At 38.2% G+C, this 18,068-nt stretch overlaps 1 protein-coding gene and 1 non-coding gene across 3 annotated transcripts in view; one reads left to right on the top strand and one right to left on the bottom strand.

The window, feature by feature from the left end:
- Positions 1-18,068, top strand: part of STAT4 (signal transducer and activator of transcription 4) — a 147,490-nt gene that overhangs the window by 50,536 nt on the left and 78,886 nt on the right. The window lies entirely within an intron of this gene.
- Positions 3,577-3,683, bottom strand: LOC111549305. The gene has a single exon (XR_002733682.1). It is a non-coding gene; the product is annotated as a U6 spliceosomal RNA (small nuclear RNA).

The following is an 18,068-nucleotide window of genomic DNA, read 5'->3' as shown; positions in this document are numbered from 1 at the left end:
GCATACACCTGTAGTACTAGCTAGTTGGGTGGCTGAGGTGGTAGGATAACTTGAACCCTGGAATTTGAGGTTACAGCAAGTTATGATTGCACCACTGTACTCCAGCCTAGGTGACAGATCAAGGCCCTGTCTCAATAATAATAAGAAGAATAATAAATAATGAGGATCCAGAGCCAATGGCTCAGTAGATAGTCGATTTCCAGTTGTCTATTACCATATGCTGATTGTCTACTTTTGTCAAGAATATAGTGATCTCACCTCCAGTGGGCTCCTAAGTGCACAATGAGGCGTGAAGTTATGCAGGTAGCCAAGAGCTGTGTTGGTGCCTAAAAAATGAGAACCTCGTAAATGCCTGTGACATCAATAACCTGCCTGTTTTCTATCATTTAATCTCTGACCTCTGCCTCAGTAGAAAGATGTGGGAATGGGAAGATAACCTGTGCCATATCAAACTTTTAAAAAAACAGCTGCCTTTCACAGTTTCCCAGGTTTCCATAATTTATATCTGTCAAGATTTATGTTAGAAATAATTAATATTTCATTGGCTCTCTGTAGCTGAGCAAATCATCAACTCACCAAATCTTTTCCCCTGGATTCTTATATTTCTATTCCTAACAAATAAAAAGTCTTCCTAGAGGTGGAGATATAGAACTAGAGAGACAGAGACTTCTCTGGCAACAGTGTGGAGTAGATAATAGCAGTGGTGAAACTAGAGGCGTGGAGAGCTGTTTGAACATTATGGTCATAGTGCAAGAAAAAGGAAATTAGGATTCTGATCTAGGAAGTGGCACAGGAATGAAGAATATGTGCTGGAATTGTGAGAGAATTTGGTGAAAGAATTGACATGTAATGAGTAAATGTGAGAAAGTGAAAAATAAGAGATGGCTGAGGGTTTCAGCCTGGGTTATTGACATAGATAGACACAGATGTTGATGCACAGTGAAGATTAGGTTTATGGAGGGAGATGGGATAACAAGATGAGTTTGATAAACTCTATGTGATGTATAGTAGGAGGTTATTATAATACGAAATAACTGGAACTAATGTGTCTACATATTTGCCTGCCTCCTGCATAAGATTGTGAGCTCTTTGAGTGCATTAATCTTTCCTTTCCAGTGCTTAACACAGAGCCCAGCATATACCAAGGGGGCTCAGTGTCTTCTTTTTTGTTTGTTTGTTTTTTGAGATGGAGTCTCGCTCTGTCGCCAGGCTGGAGTGCAGTGGCACTATCTCGGCTCACTGCAACCTCCTCCTCCTGGGTTCAAGTGTTTCTCCTGCCTCAGCCTCCTGAGTAGCTGGGACTACAGGCACGCACCACCACACCCAGCTAATTTTTGTGTTTTTAGTAGAGACGGGGTTTCACCATGTTGGCCAGGATGGTCTCCATCTGTTGACCTTGCAATCGGCCAGCCTCAGCATCCCAAGGTGCTGGGATTACACGTGTGAGCCAGCGCGCCTGGCCTCAGAGTCTTTTGTAATAAATGAGAAGTTGAGCTAACATTGAAAATATGAATATTGCCTTATTGCAATGCATATTCCTAACTAAATGGATCAAATGTCATGTCATTATTGCAAATTCAGTTTAGATAGAGTTCATAAGGACAATTTAGATTTTAAGATTTTCCTTGCTGAAATCAGCAGTTTCTAAGGATGGAAGGAATTGTTTTTGCAAAGAAGTATATAGATGGTCTCTAACTTAGGATAGTTTGGCTTATGATTTTTCAACTTTATGATGGTGCAAAAGCAATACACACCCAGTAGGAACCATACTTCAAATTTTGAATTTTGATCATTTCCGGGGCTAGCGATAATACGCAGTACAATATTCTCGCGATGCTGGTCAGTGGCAGCGAGCCCCTGCTCCCAGCTAGCTAAGCAATCATGAAGCTGAACAACCAATACTCTACAGTGTACTGTATTCAATACAGTATGTGAGATATTCAACACTTTATTATGTAATAGGCTTTGTGTTAGACAATTTTGCCCAATGCTAGGCTAATGTGTTTTGAGCATGTTTAAGGTATGATGTTCAATAAGTTAGGTGTGTTAAACACACTTTCAATTTAGAATATTTTCAACTGATGATGGGTTTCTTGGGATGTAGCCCCCTCGTGAGTGGAGAAATATCTGTATTTCGAGGATATGCTACATGTGAGAGAAGGTCAAGCCAGAAGCAGGAAGGGTGGAGAAAACCTTTCAGCAGAAGGAAGGAGACACTAAACCTCTGGAAGCTGAGAGAAAGGTACCCACTCTGGAGAGGAGTAAGGACTGAAGTGAAAGGGAGTCCAAGACACACCTAGAACTAGCCTTCACCTCTCCAGGTGGTCTTTCTGAACCACCCCAACTAGCCTTCACCTCTCCAGGTGGTCTTTCTGAACCACCCCAACTCCCCCCGAGCTAAGTCAGGAGCTCTGACACTCTGGACTCTAGGAATACAGAAGATCTTGAAGTTCCTCAAACAAAATGCAGTACAATGACAAAGTGGTTGAGATTCACTTAGAAATTGCATAGGAGAGCTATTTCTTTTCACTGCCCACTCTGTTTCATGAGAAGGTTATACAGTCAAACTGAAAGAGGTATAGACTAAGGTCAGATATTATGTCATATTTTAATACAAGGCACTAAAGTGCATCACTTTTTGTGCATCACTTTTTAAAGATGCTTTTATTGATGAAAATAAGCATATGATAAAATACACAAAGTTTAATTGTATAGCTCAATGAGTTTTTTTATATACATCCATATAACTACCACCAGTTCCAGTTGTAGAAGTCTCTCCCATGCTTTTCCTAGTCAACATCAGTCACAAAGATAACCACTATTCTTATATCACTGTAGATTTGTTTTGGCTGTCTTGAACTTCATATGAGTGAAATTTCACAGAATAATTTTCTGGAGTTAGACTTTTTTCACTCTATGTTATGAAATTTATCTGTATTTTTCTTTGTTTTGTTTTTAATTACAGCTAGTATGCCATTGTATAACTGTAGTACAATTTATTTATTCATTCTCGTGTGGGTGGATACTTAGACTATTTCCAGTTTTTGCTTATTATGAATGAAACTTGGAAACATTTTTGTTTGTATCTTTTAGTAGTTGGTATAAGCACTCATTTCTTTTGAGCATATTCCCAGAAGTAGAATGGTTGGGTAATAGGGCATTAAGATGTGTGGATTTAGGAGATGCTGCCTCGCAACTTTCCATGGTGGTTGTGGTAATTAACACCGTCACAGAAGTGTGTGAGAGTTCAGTTGCTCTGCTTCCTAGTCAACACATGTTATTGCCAGTCTTTTTTTTTTTTTTTTTTCATTTTTATGAATTCAGGGTGTGTCTAGTAGCAAATCATTGTAATTTTAATTTCAATTATCCTGATGATTAATAATGTTGAGAATCTTATGCTTTATGGCCATTTTGATATCCTCTTTATTTTTTAAAATTTTTGTAGGTACATAGTTGGTGTATCTATTTGTAGGGTACATGAGATGTTTTGATACAGGCATGCAGTGTGAAATAAGCACATCATGGAGAATAAGGTATTTCCATCCCCTCAAGCACTTCTCCTCTGAGCTACAAACAAAAAATATGGAATGCTTTACAAATCTGTGTGTCATTCTTGATCAGGGGCCATACTAATCTACTCTGTATCGTTCCAATTTTCGTATATGTGCTGCAGAAGCAAGCACTAATATCCTCTTTTTTTTAAGTACCTCTTGAATTCTTTTGCCTGTTGATTGATTGATTGAGACAAGGTCTTGCTCTGTCACCCAGGCTGGAGTGCAGTGGCTCAATCACCACTCACTGCAGTCTCAACTTCCCAGGCTCAAGTCATCCTCCCACCTCAGCCTTCTTATAGCTGGGACCACAGGCGCATGCCACTATAACAAGGCAGGGTCTCCCTATGTTGCCTAGACTTTTTGACCATTTCCCTTCCTCATTGTACTGCAGTGGTGTTTTTGACATGAATCTGGGGACTTTTATTTATGTGAGTCTCTAGTATGTTAGTCTATTTTTCTCCCTGCACCTATAGCACATTATAGATTACTACCATAGATTTGTAGTCTTGACACATGACAGTAAAAGTCTAGAAACATTGTTCTCCTTCAAAATTGCCTCGATTTTTCTTGATCCTTGGAATTTTCATATAAATATTAGTACTAGCTTGACAATTTCAACAAATAAACCTGCTGGGATTTTCATTGGGATTACACTGAATCTATAGATCATTTTGGGAAAAAATGACATCTTAATAATTTGACTCTTCCAATTCACAAACACAAAACATCTCTTTATTTGTCCAGGTCTTCAGTTTCTCTTAGCAGTGCTTTACAGTGCTCTTAGATAAGTCTTTCACATCTTATGGATGTACCATAATTTAACTTACCCTCTGGAAATAGGCATTCCTTTTCCATTTTTACTCCATTCTATCTTTATAAGCACAATGAAATTAAAAGCCTCACATGTATTTTAAATTATTTAAAATGCCATAATTGGTATTTGAAACAACTCATTCTCCTCTCCTATATTCTTATTGACCAGCAAGAATTCAAAGGGCAAAGAACAACCCCCAGGGTGTCCCATCCTTCGGGTTTTAAACCACAGCAGAACCACCTCAATCTATTTCCTATTATTAAAATCTCTAGGGAACAATATTGCATGAGCAGACTCGGTAGCCTTTCCAAACCCTTACCGATATGATCAGGAACTTCCTCCTTTTGTCACTTGTGCTGTAAATTAAACACATTTTCCCATTGTTCACTTAGTGAGCGAAAGAATTTATCAATGAATGGAAATATTATCTCATCTTTTAAAAAATACTTATTTATACATTAGAAGACAGAAACTGTATTTTGGGGACTATTATTTTCCCAAGTCTATAACGTTTTAACTCTACTAAAAAGCTAGATAAATATAGATTCTGATCTCCAAGTTTGTTGATGAATGAAAGAACATGTGCCTGGTAGAATGTTCTATGTAAGGCCTTTTGATAAGCAGGTGAATAACTTTGGTTTCAAGTCTTCTCTCAAAGGTGGCCAACTCTAATAAACTATTACGCCTCAAACCACATGAATGCTGAGCTCTGCAGGAGGCTCATCTCTGAGTTCTTATGGGTCATATCTTTTTGATAATGCAGCTTAGTATCATATTTACTGATTATTAAATAACTTTTTTATTACCAATGTGATACACACCCAACAAAATTTAGAAAATATAGATGTGCAAAAAGAATCTGGAATTCTATGTTTACCTGAAAACCACTGTGAACATTATAGTGTATTTCCTGCCAATATTAACTTATTTTAAAATTAATACTGTTTTAGAACCTCTTTCCTAAGCTCTATACATTCACTTAGTCAACATCTTTCCATGCCATTAAATACCCTTTTTAGTATATTTTAATTCACCTATTAATTGGATGTTTATTAGTTATTCAGTTTTTCACCAGTTTACACAGGTGAAGTACACATACCTATTGTTAAAATTTCATTCATATTTGTGATTATTTTGTCAGAACCATAGGTCTTAATTCTGTGCGTCAAAACCAGTTGTGTTTGTCTGGGCATCGTGGCTCAAACCTGTCATCCCAGCACTTTGGGAGGCCAGCGTGGGAGGATTACTTGAGGCCAGGAGTTCAAGGCCAGCCTGGGCAACATAGTGAGACCTCATATTTACAAAAAAAAAAAAAAAAAAAATAGAAAAACTTAGCCAGGCATGGTGGCATGCACATTTAGTTCCAGCTCCGTGAGAAACTGAGGTGGGAGCATCACCTGAGTCCAAGAATTTGAGGTTGCAGTGAGCTATGATCAAGCCACTGCACTCTAGCCTGGTCTACAGAGTGAGACCCCAACTCATAAAATGATCATAATAATCCAAGTTTAATGTGACAAAGCAATTCCATTTCTAGATAATTATCCTACAGAAATTCTCACATAGATAAAGAAAAGGATATACATTCAAGAATGATCATCGTATTATTGTTCATAATAAAAATGCAAAAATGATCTTAAAAAGTCTATCCTTAAATGTCCACATTGATTAAATAAATTGAAGTATCTCCATGCAACTTATAGCGCTATTAAAAAAATTTTATCTGAATATGCTGAAATGGGATAATGACCATATTATGTTATTGAATGAAAAAATACAAAACAATGTCTAGTATGATTACCTGCAGGGAATCAAGGGAGGAAGTGAAAGATGAAGATCTCATCAATTTTTGATTTTTCTATTACTTGAACTTTTAAAAAATAGGCCCCAATTATATTAGTATTAAAAAACAAACAAACAAATAGGTTCAACAGATTCCCAGAATTCACTCCCAGAATCTCAAAGGAATGGGGCCCAGAGATCTGCAGTTCATAAAGCTTCACAAATGTTCTAATAAACTGCCAAGGTTGAGACCACAGCCTTAGGATAAATTTCTGAAAGTGGAATTACTATGTCAAAGGGTGTGAAAAATGTTAAGGCTTTTTGTAAGAATTGCCAAATTGTCCTTTAGTAACGTGCCAATTCACATTCCCACCAGCAGTGCATAAAATCTCATTCTATCATCAACATGAGTGGTATAAAGTGTTTTAATCTTTGCCAGTTTGATAGATGAAAAATGCCAGGTCTGATTTATTTTGATAGAAATGCTGGTTTGTTGCATTTGGTTCTCTTTGGAGGACACTCTGTCCCATCTATCTTCCTGTTGAATGGTGTAGATAGATACATCCTTCTCAGTTTGTGTTTCATTACAGAACTCACTTGGGGAACTTGTTAAAAGTGTAGATTTCCAGCTCCCATTTCCAATTCTGATTGAATAGGTCAAAGGTGGAATTTGGGAATGTGGCTCGGAAAGATAGGATCCAGGGAGTTCACAAAGGAGGGATGCATCCAGTCATCGGAAGAAAAATAAGCAATGGTGGATTTAGGGTCTGGGTATTTTGTATTCTTAGAATCGACTCTTCTCATTGCTTGCAATGCCCTCTGCCCAGGGTGCAGTTTCCTACTCCCCCAACCATCCTTCAAGTTGCAGCCCACGTCCTGCTCTACGTGTCATTAAAATCCACATCGAGTTTTCTCTCCTCTGCACTCCCACAGCACTTAGTGTCCGAACAACTCATCCTGACACTTAATCACACGCTGCAATTACTTTAGATAGATGAGAATTGACTTACAGTAATAAAGATAGAGTCTAATGAGAGTTGTAGAAGTATTATTTTAGGACAAGAAGAAATGCCCGAGGATATCTTGGAAGATAATCCTGCAATAAATTACATTTGTGTTGGCACTAAATTAGATGCAATGGCAAGTCTTTGAAATTTGAAGTCAGAACAGCCTTAAGCTATTAGAAACTTGTGCTTCTCTGCTAAAATAAGAGACTACTTTTTATCTTCCAAACTGGCAAAGATGAAAATCCCTTGATACCATTTTTGATTTGTTGTGGGACTGAGCAGCTCAGGTAATTCTAATAATCAGACAAGTTTGGGAAAGAATGCCCCACACTCAGTGTTCTCAGCATTGCCTGCTTTATTAGAATCCCTAATGACACATTTGAAAATTAGCCATGCTCAGCCCCACTCCAGAGATTCTGTTCCTATTGGATTTTGTAAAGCTCCCCAGGTGATTGTAAGATGTAACCAAGATTGAGACTGCTCAAAGTAATGCAAAAAGAATCACATGGAGATCTCACATATATTTCATTATTCTTTGCCACTCCAACAGGAGGGATATTTGAGTTGCTTTCTTAGTGGAAGTGATGGATTCCCAAAGATTTATTTACTGCCCACCTCAAGCATCTTGTCATTTCTGAGACATTTGAGTAAATTTACTTTCAGTCATTTATTCATTCAACAAGTATATGTTGGGGAGTTTCTCTGCCAGGAACACTTCTGATGTTGGGATACAACAGAGGCAATAAGACAGAGGTGTCTCCTGCCCCTGATGTATGCAATGTACCAAAGAGGACAGTAATTAAATAAGTATTTGCAAGTAATTATACTGGAGCTGAGTCTTCAAGCAGCCTTCAGTGGTGTCCTGCTTTACCCAAGAAAGTTAAGTGTAATGGACTGTTCCCAAAGCATGCCACCTTTGTCTAAATTTCATGCAATATGCTTTAAAAAAATTCTAAATCTACAAGGTTATTCCTTTTAATTTATTGTATATCATAAGTATAAAAGCACTGTATTATCAAACCAGTTCCCTCTTGTCAGCATCAGTGAACAAAAGGTACGTATGTGATCTTAGCTTCACAATGGGAATGGAAGAGTACCATTGACTCTGTCCATCATGGCCTTTACCAAAGCATTCCATGTCATGAGCAGAGCACAATTCAAGCAAATGAAGTTTTTCTGACAATCCAACACATTCTAAGTTTTTTCTGTGATCATAATGTCCATTTCAACCAAACGTACCATATGACTAATACCTTACTCCTGCAGGAAGTAAGCAGTAATATAGAATAGATACAGTCTTATCTGGCCTTCTGTGAGTAGCCCTACTTGAATAGTCAGAAAGAGGACCTGGTGTTTAGAATAAGAGTACATTTTTGGACTCTTCTCTACCCACCAAATTGAAGCTTATTGATGAATATAATCCTGGCATGACATACACAAGAAAATACACAGTTTATTCTTCACTGTCTATGCATTGAGAGAAAGTCAATATTTCTGAGGACTGAGGTCAGGTACCACCTGAATCACCCAGATACTTAATGTAACTTAAGATTCTCGTTGGAAACAAGCTATTGTGATTTTGCTTGTGGGAGGAGCATTCTGTCCAACTGTCACAGGTAACTAAGGACCTGATGAGACACAATGGAAATGGCTCGTCAGCTTTTGCAGAATCTGATAAGATAGCATCAAGACCAAAGCAGATGTTTTCAAAACAGTAGAGTTCTCCAAGGCATCGAAGTGTGGTTGACAGGTTATGTCTTGCACAAATGAACCAGGCAGAGGGACAAGTGGATGATGGAATCCAACCCATAACCCTCTTATGAAGCTATGTCTCCTAGTGTGAGACATCAAGGTTGCTTTATTTCACTGGATCCATTCCTAACCTCCAAAGAATTATTTTCCTCTCTGAGCCTTGAACAATAGCTTTGTTCATCACCAATGAAGCAGACATTTCATGGCTGCTTACATGTTTATGTTTTCTTTTAGCTTGTGAGTTTTTGAGAACAAAGGACCAGGAATCACCTTGACAAACGGGTTCTTGGTGAATGGGTTTTTGATGAAATGACCTGGAGGTGGAATTATCTCTTTCAGCTTTGGATTCCCAATACTCAGCACAGTGTGTGGCATATCGCAGACACTCCATAAGTGTTGGGAGAATTGAAAAACAGATACTTTTTTCTGTTAATAAAAGTAATACATTTTCATACTCGTAAAAAAATCAACATACCAAATATAGAGGGAAAATACAAATTTACCTTTTTAATCACGTAAACTAATGTGCAATTCAGTACATCAGTTCTGGAAACAAAAAAATAACAACAGTAATAATGACAATACATGAAAGTCTGTGAAATTTTGCCTGCGAGGGTAGGAACATACCTTCCCACTGCTTCAACAATACATTATGCGGCTGCTGAGCTGAATTGAAAGCAGAACTCCATCCTCTTCAACATTCATAATTGTTGTCTCTCCACCCCAAAGGCAACCCCCAGCTCTGTAGCCCGTAAAGAAGCATGATCTAGAGCAGTGGTCCTATGGCAAGTGAAATGACTTGGTAGGAGAGCCCCAGTGCTTTGATTATAGTCAAAAGTGACATCACTTTTGATAGGATGTGTCATGATGGTGTTGTCACTTGAAGTGACTTCATATTTCTAATAAGTGCTCAGCTGAAAAATATGCAGAGAATGGAAAACACAAGTTATGCAACTGAGAGTTGTGACTTCCTGTTAAACTTAACGGAGGAGGTGAGAATAGAACAGTAAGAAAAACGATACTGAAATGCTTATTTTTTAATATATCATTTCTTCTTTTGCTTTCACCACTTTTCACACAAAATGGACCACAGTATCCCTTTATTATATACCATATGCATATGGAAAATAACATTTTAGATATGCAAGGGACCTAAATAATAATATGTATGCAACAAATAACCAGCAACATTTATTTTTAAGGACATTCTATTCATTTATGGCCGCATTACCATGATTTCGGTAAGACTTCAGGCTATACATTTTATTCCTTGGCCAACTTTAAAATTATTTTAGCAGTTTAGTATTGAATACTATAACACTGAAGGGTTGAGCTTTTCGTTACGTTCACTGGAAGTTATTCTTGTCTCTCTCACAATTCAGTTAGATACACTAAGTCTAAAAAGCTACCTAAGTTGTAAAACAATTATGGCCCAGATTAAATTATAACAGCAGTTTCCTGTATATCACATCTTAGATCAGACCACAGTTTTCTTCAGAAACAGTGTATTTTAAACATCAGATCTGATCAGCCATAAACTCTAGGGGAACCTCCTGTCTGTGGTGGTTGAGCAGAAGGGAGAGGCTTATCAAAAATGATACGTATGAAAGCATGTTCTTTATATAAATCACATTCTCTATTCCTGTAACATTTCTATAATGTTCTCTGCTGCTCTTGGGGGTACTCCCTGTACAAAAAGTGTACTTTTAAAAAATAAGGAATTTTCACAGATTTTCTTTATACTGGTTTCCGTAATTATTTTTTCTCTATCCTATTTCCCTGCTCCTTTTGCTGAAACTCCAATTTGGAACACTCTCTAAATTTCATCTTTAACCTATTTGATCTTTCTTCCACATGACAACAAAACACAAATTTGGCCCTAGTGGTACCTAATTGCCTTCTTACATCTCCCTGTGAAGCCAAAAGTTTCCCTGAATCTCTTAAACCAATTCAACCTTCTTCAAATTTGAACATCCTTGTATACGTTTCTGAGCATTATTTATATCCAGTGCTGTTTCATTCTGTCAAATGCAGCACTTTTCCTTCTCTTCAATCCAATAAATTTGAAAAAGTGCTTTCTCCTGTGTCCCAAGCTCTGAACTATAACCCTGTTGGAACTCTCAAGATCAAAGGAACAACTGTAATATAGGTACTAAGAGACAAGTTCAGATGCAAAGAAGGAAAAAATAGGAGAGATAAAGCTTGTTCAGTGCGACTATTCACAACAGTCAGATCAGGGCCTGGCAGTAATTGCTGTTCAGTCAAATTCGTGGAACAAATAAATGAATGGCACCAGTAATGTCTGCCAGCACTGGCTATAGTTGTATGGGCAGGATCTTCATAAGCAAAGGTGTGAGCAGGTGTTACAAGTGGGTAACACCATGTATGCAAAGACACAGAGGCAGGAAAGCAATGAGAGATGGGGAGCTTAGACCAGCACAACTGATGGGCCCACTTGTCCTACTCATGTGAGTATTCCCAGATGGGCAAGAGCAGCAGAGAGCTATGGGAATGCCCTTCCTGCAAGAGAGCAGAGTGAACCGGTAGTACAGTGCAGGGCTAAGAGATTCTTTTTCTTAATATATTTGCTCTATTGTAGGACTGAATATTTTATGCTTAATTCTGAGTCACAGAATAATTATTGCTTTCAAGAAATTATCCTGAAAATTCCTTCTATGGTTTGTCCAAAGAGCTCTAGACTTGAAGATAGAACGTCATTGTTCTGCTTCCACATCTACCATTTGTAACTGGGCGACCTTTCCTTCCCTAGGCTTCAGCGTTCCTCACTGCAGAAACGGAGTAATAATAACACCTCACAAAGTTGTCAAAAATGAGATCATATTTGGGAAAGTAATAACAGTAATAACAAAAGCTTCCTTTTTCTTAGATTGATTCATTGCTTCTTTTGGTTTCATCACTATCCTATACCACATATAGATTGTGCCACAGAACATGTTTTAGTAAGAAGTATATATGCATACATATACCCGTATGTATTCATCCATTTGCATATATGCAGCTTAGAACAATGATGACCATTTACTCTAGATACACTGGTACATACACAGTGCTACTTTCATTACCTCATTATATCCTCACAACAATCCTGGCAGGTACGTAATGTTATTTCCCCCGTTTTACAGATGAGGGAACTGAGACTTGGAAAGGTCACACTGTTGTCCAAGGTCACATAGCTAGGAAATGAGAGAATTTGGATATGATTTGTTTTTTTTTAATCCAGAGTCTATGCCCCAAATGCTACATACATGTAGGTAATTTCTCCAAATTTTGTCTTTATATTTCTCCAAAAACATGTAGTTTATGATAATTTCTAACAACCTTAAAGAGGTATAATGATATATAATAAATACATATTTATAGTGCACAATCTGACAAGTTTTGACATAAGTATACACCCATGAAACCTTTACTACAATCAAGATATAAAAATATCCAGCACCCATAAAAGTGTCCTCATGTCCCTTCCTAATCCCTCCCTCCTACCTCTCCGTACTCTGTCTGCCAGCCCCAGGCAGCCATTGATCTGCTATTGTTCACTATAGATTAGGCTGTATTTTCTAGAGTTCAGTCTAATTAGAATCATACAGTATGCACTCCTTTCTTTTTTTCTAACAGATAGGATCTTTCTCTGTTGCTCAGGCTTGAATGCAGTAATGCAATCAGAGCTCACTGCAGCCTCAAACTCCTGGGTCCAAGCACTCCTCCCACTCAGCCTCCTGAGAGCTGGAACTACAGGAGAGCACCACCATTCCTGGCTAATTTTTTATTTGTTTTTATTTTTCGTAGAGATGGGGTCTCACTATGTTGCCCAGGGTGGTCTCTAACTCCTGGCTTCAAATGGTCTCCATGCCTCAGACTCCCAAAGTGTTGGGTTTACAGGCATGAGCCATCACACTCAGCCCCATGCAGTTCTTTTTCTTCTTTCACGATGCATAATGATTTCAAGATTCATCCACATTTTTGCATGAATCAAGTGTTCATTTCTTTTTATTACTGAATAGTATTCCATTGTATGGATATACTACAGCTTGTTTATTTATGATCATTTGAAAAAAAATTATACTCCGAAATATTCAAGAACTGAAAAAGCAAATTATATTCTTAAATTGTTAATATTCTGCTTCTTAATTTACATTGACTTTAAAATTTGTTATGCGTATCTTCCTAAAATGTTAACTATATCTCTAAATTTAAAAAGAATGGGATAAGAAGTTAAATAGAAGAGAGGAAAAGGATAAGGCATTGTCCCTCAGATATGACATCACTCCCGTCTTAAATTAATTTTGAAACCTGACTCTTGCATGCATGCATATAAAATCTATATTTTTGCTTTCTATATGTAATATTCTACATTTGAAATTTTATATTTAAAATATAATTCACTGGCCATGATGGCTCATGCCTGTAATCCTAGCATTTTGGGAGGCTGAAGCAAGTGGATTGCCTGAGTTCAGGAGTTCAAGACCAGCCTGGGCAACATGGTGAAACCTCGTCTCTACTAAAAATACAAAAAAATTAGCTGGGCCTGGTGGCACCCGCCTGTAACCCCACCTCTTCAGGATGCTGAGGAGGGGAATTGCTTGAACCCAGGAGGTGAAGTCTGCAGTGAACCGAGACTGCGCCACTGCACTCCAGGCTGGACGACAAAGGGAGACTTGGTCTCAAAAAACAAACAAACAAAAATTTAAAAATAAAATATAATTCAATGTAGTGCTATAAATTTTAGAAACTCAATGATATGGTACTTCAGTTGTATCAACTGAAATTCATACATTTTCTCCTTGGCAATATAGTTATAAGTGGCCAATAAATTCTCCACCTTGGATACATGTATGCCATGAAACAAAAAGCACTTTAAAGAAAGACAAAAAATCTTTTTCAGACCTTCAGATTGGAATTAATATGACACCCAGCTCCAAATGTTGTGTTAGAGATACTCATGGATGTCAGATAGGCTAGAGTCTGGCTTCCCTCAGCCCGTTTCCCTGACTATAAAATAGGAATACTAGCTATCTTGCAGGGCTACAGTAGATTCTGAATGAGATGATATGTGTGAGCACAGGGCATATAAAAGGCATTTATAAATGTTATTCCCCAGTGCTAGTTCCTCCCATGTCCCTTATTTTTTATTTTTTATTTTTTTTTGAGACGGAGTCTTGCTCTGTCGCCCAGGCTGGAGTGCAGTGGCCGGATCTCAGCTCACTGCAAGCTCCGCCTCCCGGGTTTACGCCATTCTCCTGCCTCAGCCTCCCCAGTAGCTGGGACTACAGGCGCCTGCCACCTTGCCAGGCTAGTTTTTTTTGTTGTATTTTTAGTACAGACGGGGTTTCACCGTTTTAGCCAGGATGGTCTCAATCTCCTGACCTCGTGATCCGCCCGTCTCGGCCTCCCAAAGTGCTGGGATTACAGGCTTGAGCCACGGCGCCCGGCCCCATGTCCCTTATTTTTAAGACTTTAGCCTCCCTGGGAACTTTCATATGCTTCCCAACACTGATCACAGAGCCAGACACATAGCTGAAACCTGAATATTGCTGAATAAAGACCTTTTCTTCCTAGCTCTGGCATCAAAGCAAATCTATGTTTGTGCAGACTGAGGAATGGTTTTGTGGTCATGTTTCCATAGGGACATCAAGTATTGTTTCTTCAAGTGGTTGAGGCTGCTGTGTGGCCAGCATCTGATGCAGAGCCCCATGGAAGGTGCAGTGGTTGGATCCTAGGTGGGAGGTGACAACTCATATTGGAAACCAGGAGTTTGCATATTGTGGCCTTTCTCAATGAATGGGGGCCCCTGGGAAACCCAACAGCCTTAAGGCACTGTTTAGACTAGCTAGAGCGTTGATATTCCCTCAAAGGAGGTAATTAGTAAACCAAGTACCATGCAATTGTGAGGTGCCCAAAGAAATTGCCAGTAAGCCCCATCAAAGGACCCTTGGAGACTTGAAGTGCTTAGAAAACTGACCATGTTGAGTTAAAAAACGATCACAGAAAACCAACCGTGGGATCCTTTTTGAGGGATAGACGTGGGAAATAATAGAATGAAAACATTCTAAGTACCACTGGAATAAGAGAAATCTAATGCAAGCCAAAACATTAAAGAAGGATCATTAAAATGTTTAAACTTCTCCCTTCACTATTGAAAGCCTTCTGGAGGGGCTTTGACCTGGTTTGAGTTCCAGGTCGGCCTTTAACGAGGCACATGATCCCAACAAAGCCACCTCATTTCATAAATCCTCAATTTTCCCATGTGTGAACTGGTGAATTCATAGCATCTATGTTTCTGAATTATTTGAAGGGAGACTACCTGAGATAAGAGTGGGAATAGACAAACCAAACACAGAGCCTTGGATGTAGTAGGTGTTCAACAGATACTTGCTGAATGAATGTCTGAAGGAGACATTCTCTTCTTAGCTATCCAAATGGAACTCATCACTCTGGCTTCCCCCCTTGTCTTAAAAAAAAAAAAAAAAAAAAAAAAAAACCAAAACTTGTCATTATATTTTTATAAGTTTCTTTGAAAAGTTGAGAGATTTTTTCACCAAAATGAATAGAATTTCCTTTTGGCCTCTGTTTTTTGCTTGTAGAAATGGAGATAATTCCCTCTGCCTCCTAGTGATGCCGTACGACCCACAGGAAAACAGTGAAAGCACTCAACAAACATCTAAAATGCGTCTCTTCTCAGTAGCAGATACACTTACTAGTGCATTGCTAATCCTTACAGGTGTGTGAACAATTCAGATAGTTGGCAAGGGCCTTTGATAAATAGGAAAGTAAATAAAGCTAATAATTTGTAATTTTTCCGGTAGAAACCAAGAGGCTTCTGTTTTTGCCAAGTGGAAAAAAGGTTTGTCACACAAACAGTTTTATTATTCAGAAAGTGTAGTAGACATGGAAAATTCAATTAAGGAAAACTATTTTGTTAGTGAATCTTTATCAAATTTTGAAGGGCATGTATACAGTATTTTAGACATTTAGGGGGGTTTCCATTAGTGAATAGCACTTGTTTTGGCTGTGACCTTTTAACTGGTTTAAATCTGTCAGGTCCAACCACAGAATCATGGTCCCAGATCATGCACTTGTTTTCTCCTTTTAACCTATTCATCACCGTTTTGCTGATGTTGACCAAAAGGTTTCCTTTTCTAAGTAAGAAAAATCCATCTGCTTTTAAGCTCTGTATAACTTGCATGCATGAAGTACTGAAGTGAAATAAGCAATGCTTCACCTGTCCCTTTTCTTTTTCCCCCACCACCACCTCCTCTTCATTTCGTATTTGACTTATTTGCCCTGAACACTTCAAAGTCAGTTTCTGAATCTGTTTCTCAATGCATCGTATGTGCAAGTGAAAGAATCTGTTTTCGAAAGGATGTTCATCTTCAATGAACAAGACTGTCACCATCATTAAGTTTATAGTTATAAGGTTTGCTTTTTTCTCACTAAGTTCTCTTATTTTCTGTTACTTCTCTGTAAGGTAAACAATGATAATGTCTTTTTTTTTTTTTTTTTTTTTTTTGAGATGGAGTTTCAATCTGTTGCCCAGGCTGGAGTGCAGTGTCGCAATCTTGGCTCACTGCAACCTCTACCTCCCGGGTTCAACAGATTCTCCTGTCTTAGCATCCCAAGTAGCTGGGATTACAGATGCCCGCTACCATGTCTGGGAAATTTTTCTATTTTTGGTAGAGATGGGGTTTCGCCATGTTGACCTGGCTGGTCTTGAACTCCTGATCTCTGGTGATCCACCCGCCTAGGCCTCCCAACGTGCTGGGATTACAGGTGTGAGCCACCGCCCCCGGCCAAGAATGGATAATGTCTTTATTTCATCCTTGGTGTGCTTCAAGGATTATAATAATAGTTTTCAGAGATCATGAAAATTACTCCATTTTGTAAAATATGGGCATCAATGAAAGAAATGTTCTATAGAAACTTTGGGCCCTTCATCCTATAGAAATGTTGGGACTTCCCATAATAAATACTTGCTGGAAAACTAAAGCTGTCATCAAGATTCTCTTCGTGTGACCATACATTAGGACATCAGGAAGGTATGGTAGTAATCTGGGTTGCAAAAATAAATTATGTCCTGAATGTTTTCACTTGGCCCATAAACTGACGCCATATTTGCTAACCCTACAAACAAAACACTACATCAAAACCAAAAGATGGACACAGAATTTAAGGAAGCCTAATGTTTAACTGTACATGGGTCTGCAGATCAGATACCTGGGGTTAAAACCCTGCCTCAGATTTATTAGCAACACGTTTTTGGGCAAGTTACATAACCCCAGCCTCCCCTGCACCTTGCTCTCTTTATCTTCTGTGTAAAATGGAGATAGTAATAGTATTATGCCCATTACTATAGGGCTGTTGTGGGGACCAAATGACAATTCAATTAGAGCTTAGTGTGGTGCCTGACACTCAGAAAGTGCTCAATAAATGTTATTTTATAAATATTTTTGTTTACGATTGTTAACAGGCAGGAAAATTATAAGGAAGAAATAAAGATGGACTTTGGATTTCAGTCAGTAAACAGGCTTCGAGTGCATATTGAGATCAGCATGCTGGGTTTGACCCTGGGGATAAAATAACTACTATCATACCAAAGACCTCACAAAACAAGGAGGCTCAATCCCTGAAGCTTTTAACCATTTTTCATTTTACTTATCTCACTGGACACTGTGTAAGAAACATCTGTATTTCATTTCACTCAACCATACGTTTCTACTGCTGACATTCATGTGTAGAGTACTTGAATTTCATACATGTGTCTATCAAGTCCAAATATCACTTGAGTGACAATCCAAATGCATCACCAAACATGCAACATCTCACCTCCCCAGGCAGCAACATCCTTGTTCAGTTTACTTTATAGTATCCTTCTCACCTAGAGTATTACAGAAATATTCCCTTATGAAAATAGGTTTTCTCCACATACTGTAAGATTCCTAACAACAGGATCTGCCCTGATTCTGATAGGGCTCACTCTTACAGGGTTGTGCAGTCTTCCTCTGTCCCTGAAGGCTATATGTTTACTTTTTCTAAAATGATTTATTGACTCATGCACATTTTTCCCCAGAGAGCTATTCAAATTGAATACATTTTATTTTATTTTATTTTATTTTATTTTATTTTATTTTATTTTATTTTATTTTA

The sequence above is a fragment of the Piliocolobus tephrosceles genome, chromosome 11, assembly GCF_002776525.5.
Source record: "Piliocolobus tephrosceles isolate RC106 chromosome 11, ASM277652v3, whole genome shotgun sequence".
Lineage (NCBI taxonomy): Eukaryota > Metazoa > Chordata > Mammalia > Primates > Cercopithecidae > Piliocolobus > Piliocolobus tephrosceles.
This window is presented reverse-complemented; position numbering and strand designations above follow the sequence as displayed.